We start from the raw sequence: 6,235 nt of genomic DNA, 5'->3' as shown, positions 1-6,235 counted from the left end.
TGGGTCAGAAATCTGGTGACCATATTTTCTCGGCTCAAAACTGGGACAGTTGACTAACGGTGGCTCACTGTAGCTTGGGGTGAGAACAAAATATTTAGATCAGGGCTGACTGGAAGAGTCAGGTCGGTATGGTCATTTTGTCTGGAAACGGCCCGGCCCTGCTGGGACTTGGCATGATCTGGAAGGGCTATCTATGGGGACAGCTCACAGGTGACAGGGAATAAACAACTGCTGCATGAATGTTTCCATTCTCTCCTGCCTGGGAAAGAGGGGCTTTACCACGTCACCTGCTTCCCGACCCTTTCTCCAGAGTGTGTCGTGTGGGCTCTGGTGTTGCAGAATCAGGAGGAGCGCGGAGAGAAGGAGAAGGGGTGTGTGGCTACAGCCGGAAGAGGAGTTTGGGAAGCAGGAATGTGGAAGAGAAGAGGTCCAGGATCTGATGTGGTATGTAGAGAAATACGTGGGGGAGGAAAAACAGGATTTCGAGAAGGATAGTTCCGATTTACTGCGTCCGCTTCCTAGTATTTGAGAATTTGCACAAACAGCTTGAGTTATTTTGAAACATGTGTTGGTTGCCAGACTGCATTTATTTGATGGCAGCCGCCGCGAGAATGGACCATGTGGGTGATGGCGAAGTGTGGCGCTGTGATTTCGGAGCAGAAGGGAATGGGGTGTGGTGAGGAGGAGACCGTTGGGTCGGCGGCCGCGAGGGGAGGAGGCTGGAAGCCAGGGAAATGTTCGTTTGTTCCAGCGTGACTTATGACCTGGAGAATGTGGGCTGCCCCAGGCCCAGCTGTGTCCAGATGTGTGCGCGGAGCTCAAAGGCCCAGGGTTTTTACAGGCCTGTTCGTGGCGTCACTGGCCGCTCTGGCAGTAGCCCCTGGAGCAGCTCTGGGAGGAGGGACTTGGCGGAGCAAAAGGGCAGGAGGGAGATGTGGGAGGTTTGCTGGGCCCCCGTGAGGAACTCAGAAGTAAAGACAGGGAGGGAAAAAACCCTCTTGGGGAGGCGGGGGGATGTAAAGAGCTTGCTCCGTTTTCTGGAATTTCCCAAGGGCTTGTGAGTTTTCCAGGGGGTAAGGGTAGCTTCTTATTCCTGTTTGTTTCTTAGCACTAGCCTGATGCCTGCCAGGTTGTAACTGCCCAGTAAACCACGTTATAGGGAGAGAAGGAGGGAGGGAGGAAAGGGGGCAAACAGGACGGAGAGGGAAGGGAGGGAAGAGCAGAGATCGCATGGTTCCGTGATCCGGATTTTAGTTGCTAAAGTTCTTGAATCCTGGAGTTTAAGGCCTTGGTTCTCTCTGGTCCCACGGTGCCTCCTCCCTCAGCTGAACAACTCAGATGTTAGGAACCCATTTGGGATCTGATAGACCTGGATTCAAATGCAAGTCTCGACCCCTTTACCCTGGGACCACAAGTAAGGGACATGGATGACTTATGTAGGTTTCAGGCTCCTGTAAGAGAAGGCGGGGTTTCGCAGCAACGTGGGGCCATGGAAATAAGGGTGTGCAAGCCCCTGGCCTTACCTTTTGTACATGGGTCTCAGGAGTGCTGAGATCTCCCTTTCCTCTTCTGGGTGAGCTCAGTCCCTGCCCCCGTCTCGCAGCTGATCTGACCATTCCTTACGCTTTGACCTCTTCAAGCTGCCCTCACGCTCTTTCCTCCATAGCTCTCACTCTGTTTCCTCTTGACATTGTCCAGGCTCGGTTATTGCTCCCTGGCCCCTTTTTTTGTAGAGTTTCTCTTGCTAGCTCTGCTTAGTCCGCTTGATAGAACTATGGCAATGACCCTCCCAGAGGCTCATGGCCTGGAATATGAGGGGCCACACAGCACCCAGAGATGAGCCCTAAGGATAGGACTGTTTACACAGTGCCTTCTGGAGGGTTAACACCCATCTTCTTCTAGCAACTGAACACAGCTTATTATGGAGGGAAGGAATAAAATTAAAAATTAAAAAAAAAAAAAACCAGCAACCAGATGCTCCTATATTCCAGAACATTCCAGGGCTCTGTCTCAGCCCCAGGTCAACTCCATCCTCTACCAGCCTTCCCCTGCACCCCTGTACCCCCAGGCTCAGGGGCTTTTCTGCCATCCCCTCTGACTCTGCTCTCCAACTTTTGCCTAGAGGGACAGTCAGCTGCAGGCTGGCAGAGCCTTGGTTCCAGTCTCCTCACCCCCAGGCCTAAGGTGGGAGGATGGCATAAGGTGCCCCAGGCCCCATGCGGTCATTCAGACCAATAGCCCGGCTCTGTCTCTGAGATTGCACTAAAATATGCCCACCGCAGGGAGCGCGTCGGTGCCTGATTTGAAGGTCGACTCCTGGGCTGGGATCAGGCAAAACCCTGAGACCAGGTAAGGGGTGAGAGTGTGCAGGGGCCGTACCCTAGGCAGACCCCTTGCAAGGGAGGAACAGCATGAGCCCGAGCCCTCTCTCGTTGGGACATGAAGCCTCAGGAGGGAGTGAGATCAGGGCCTGCTTTCTGTCCACCGCGGGGCACCAGTGCACCGTGAGGAGGGCCCAGGACAAGCTGCCAGCGTGGCTCTGTCCAGGGTGAGGAGTGAGTGGCTCGGGGAGGAGCCGCTCCAAGGCGCCCTGGCAAGCCCTTGTCACATTCCAAAACGTAGAGGACCACGAATCCCCACTTGGCCTGAAGCTTCCGGAGCTGGCATCCTGCCCAGGCGCGAAACTCCCCCCCCCGGGCCCTCCTTTCTCTGCTTGTTTTCTGCATCCTGGGGCCAAAGGTTCAATGGCACTTCTGTCTTTCTTCCTTGTGGAGCTGCTGCACTGGAACTGGGGAGACTAGGGGAAGAGGTGGGTGTCAGCTGGACTTTTCTGCCTTATTTAGCGTGGCTGGAAAGCCAGACGTCTCTAAAATACAGACTGAACACCCTGAGGGCCCAACCCTATGCCCACCAGCCCCGGAATAAAGGCACGAAGAGGCCTGGTCTCTGCCCCAAGGAGCTCTCTGGCTAGGAGGGGGGAAACTGTGCTTCTGGAAGGGTCCTTGAAAATCTCACTGGCTGGGCACCTCAAGGAGATGTCACCGAGGCTTCCAGAACACTGCATTGCATATGCGGCGCGAGGCTGGAGACCATAGCTGCTTGTTCTTGGCCAGTGCCCCACACAGTGCCTTCCCCACTGGAGGAGCTTAACACACATCTCAGCATGGAATGAATGAACCAACGAATGAGTGAATGAAATGGGGTGGTCCAAGAAGGCTTCCTGGAGGAAAGGGAATCTGAATAGTGCCTAGGAGGGTGGGCAGGATTGGACCAGGCCAAGCAGAAGGAAATTGATCTTAGGCAGCCTTGTACAGAAAGGCAGGGAAGGGGACGGTCCACAGAAGGGACTTTCTGGACTCCTCTGTTCTCTCAGGATACAGTGCGGTGTCCCTCCCAAGCCCCTTTGCTAGCTTTTCCAGCCCCTTTGGTACTGTCTCTGATCTCTGTCTCTGACTAGTGTCTCTGTATCTCCCTTCGAGCTGACTCAAGTGTTTATTTGTAGCCCATGAAACATGCTTCCTGCTCTCTCTCCTCCAGGCCTGCCATCATTCTCATGTCCCCTGGCCAGAAGGCTGTCACCCTCTGCCCCTGTGTCAGTGGTCCCTTGCTCCTAGGGAACTCCCTTCCCAGTCAGGTCAGCCGGTCCTCCTCGTGTGGCTACACAGCTCCGTGCTCGCCCCACGCTAGCCCCAAGCTCACACTTGTCAGGGTCTCACGGCCATGAGCGAGTTGCCATATTCCCCCAGAGACTGCCCACCAAGGTCAGAGATAGCCGACCAGGACTCCAGCAACACAGACCTCAATGTCCCAGGCAGCTGGCACCCAGGGACCCCATGTGCAGCCGCCCTCTCAGAGACTGTGCGTCCCAGATACTCCCGACCTTGACTCACGTGGATCTTTCCTTCTCGTCTCCAAGTGCCAGAGCCTGGTCTCAAGTGGCCTTGGCTTCCAGAGGTTTTCCATAAAGCGGTAACGATTTCTGATTGCACTTGGCAAACTGTCTTTGTGGAGATGGATTTCCCATTAGCTTGCAAGCTCCTGCTGGAGGTCCAGGCTCACTCCCCCTTTAAGTGCCATGCCAGTCACACAGTAGGCTTCAGAAATAACTGATTACTTATTTGGCTCATTAACCGATTATACCCTCTTAAAGAAGGTGTTGTCATAATTTCCAAGCTCAGCTCTCAGTCTTGAATGGGCTGCAGGCAGGGGCCCGGTACCTAGAGCATGTGCTCAGAACAGAGCATAATACTGGAAGGAGGAATAAGAAAGCTCAGTCAGGGGTGCCTGGGTGGCTCAGTGGGTTAAAGCCTCTGCCTTCAGCTCAGGTCATGATCTCAGGGTCCTGGGATCGAGCCCATACATTGGGCTCTCTGCTCAGCAGGGAGCCTGCTTCCCTCCTCTCTCTCTGCCTGCCTCTCTGCCTACCTGTGATCTCTGTCTGTCAAATAAAATGAATTTTAAAAATCTTAAAAAAAAAAAAAAAAAAAAAAAAAGCTCAGTCAGTGAAGTGTCTGACTCTTGGTTTCCACTCAGATCATGATCTCAGGGTCACAGGATCAAGCCGTACATGAGGCTCTGTGCTTAGCTCAGAGTCTGCTTGAGATTGTCTCTCTCCTTCTCCCTCTTCCCCTCTCCCCACTCTCTGTGTCTCTACAAATAAACGAATAGATCTAAAATAAATAAATAATAAAAGAAAGGCTATGGCATTCGATGGGAAGCAAGTCCCCAATGGAATACGTTCAGCTTCGGAAAAGGCCTCAGAGACCACTTAGCCGAAGCCTTCACCTTGTAAGAGTGGAAACTGAGATTCAAATATGGAAATTATTTGTCCAAGGTCACAAGACATCTTACGTCTTTTGCACGTCAATCCGCATGCCTGACCTTGGTGCTTGAGGACCGGTGGTCTCCTTACTACAGCAGGCTGTCTACCTCAACCGCTACTAAGCCTCCTTCTGTTGCCTTTCCCAAGAAGTGGCCTGGTGGAAAAATCGTGGGCATTGGTGTGATTCTGCTCCTTCATCGCTCTTTGGCCTTGAGCAGTTCTCCAATCGTGCTCTTCTGAAAGCGAGATCTGTACCGACTGAGGCCGGCGTGTGAGTTCTCGGTGAGTTCATGCTGGCAGACCCAGGGTCCCCAGTAAGTGTCAGCTCTGTATTCTTCTCCCTTTTCTTGGGAATTGTTCTTGCTTCTCTGTCTTTCCCTGGCTCCCAGAAAACCATAACCACTTAGAAGGGCTTCTGCTAGTCTGTGGCCTACTCTCCCGTACAGTCCGTCCCCCTCTAGCTCCTTGCCACATAAACACGTGCCAGCAGGGGCAGGCAGGTAGGGCCCAGCTTGCTGGGGATCCAACCCCACACGTCCTCCTGCAGTTTAGGGATGAAGCCCTCCTCCTTATGTTGCCTCCAAAAGGAAGCAAAGCCCTCTTTTTCCCTTCCTCCTTCCTCTTCGTATTCTGCGTGTTGATTCTCTCTCCGATGTCCTAATTTACCCTCCCTTGCCCCTTTCCCAGGCCTTCAGGAGCTAACCCGTCGCCCTCGCTGGCCTCCCTTGCCCCACCCTGTGTCTCTCGACGGCCCCACACAACCTTTCCAGTGCACAGCCCCCTCCCACAGCATCCCACCGGACCCAGGTGTCTCGGCCCCGCTCAGCGCCTGCTGCTGTCCCCACACACAGCTCCTGTGACAGGCAGTGAGGGCAGAGGGATGCTGAACAACTCTCAGGAGTCTGCAGACAGGGTCCCCGGGAGCTCTCTCACCCAGCCGCCTGCTCCGGGAGAAGGGGAATGAGACCTCCCCTCTCCCTCCGCTTCTGTGACAAAATGCCACAAGACTTACCCAGGGCCCCCCGAGCGTTCCACGAGATGGGAGCTACTACCTCTCCCTGCCCCAGACCCTTCTCCCTGAGCTGCCCTGGCCCCTTTGCCAGAAGATTCCAGGGCAGGCTGAGGCAAACCAGCCAGATGCCAAGCCACCACAGGAAGGGCCAAAGGGTTTTGGTTTAAGCCAAAAGCTCCGAGCACGGACCCAACCTCCTCACTCAGGGGGCAGTTTCTGGTTGTTGTTTTAGAGTCTCCTGTCTTTTCTTGGGCTGACTGCCTCCCTCCTCCCCATCCTGGGGGTGGGGAGGTCAGGAACAGAGGGCAGGCAGAAGGGCCTGAAGCGAAGTCATGGGCTGCTTTGGCAGGAGGCAGGTCCCTACCTGGCTGTGCCCCTCGACTTGCAGTCTGACTGGAAGG

The 6,235-nt window shown here is 54.5% G+C and overlaps 1 long non-coding RNA gene across 1 annotated transcript in view; it reads left to right on the top strand.

Annotated features, from left to right (window-relative positions):
- Window positions 1-218: 218 nt before the first annotated feature.
- The window catches only part of LOC131815143 (uncharacterized), a 48,405-nt gene continuing 42,388 nt past the window's right edge, over window positions 219-6,235 (top strand). Inside the window, exon 1 of the long non-coding RNA XR_009347590.1 lies at window positions 219-444. This is a non-coding gene — a long non-coding RNA (uncharacterized LOC131815143). The remainder of the gene's footprint in view (window positions 445-6,235) is intronic.

The sequence above is a fragment of the Mustela lutreola genome, chromosome 14 (genome assembly GCF_030435805.1).
Source record: "Mustela lutreola isolate mMusLut2 chromosome 14, mMusLut2.pri, whole genome shotgun sequence".
Classification (NCBI taxonomy): Eukaryota; Metazoa; Chordata; class Mammalia; order Carnivora; family Mustelidae; genus Mustela; species Mustela lutreola.
The sequence above is the reverse complement of the archived record's forward strand: the minus strand, read 5'-3'. Positions and strand labels throughout refer to the sequence as shown.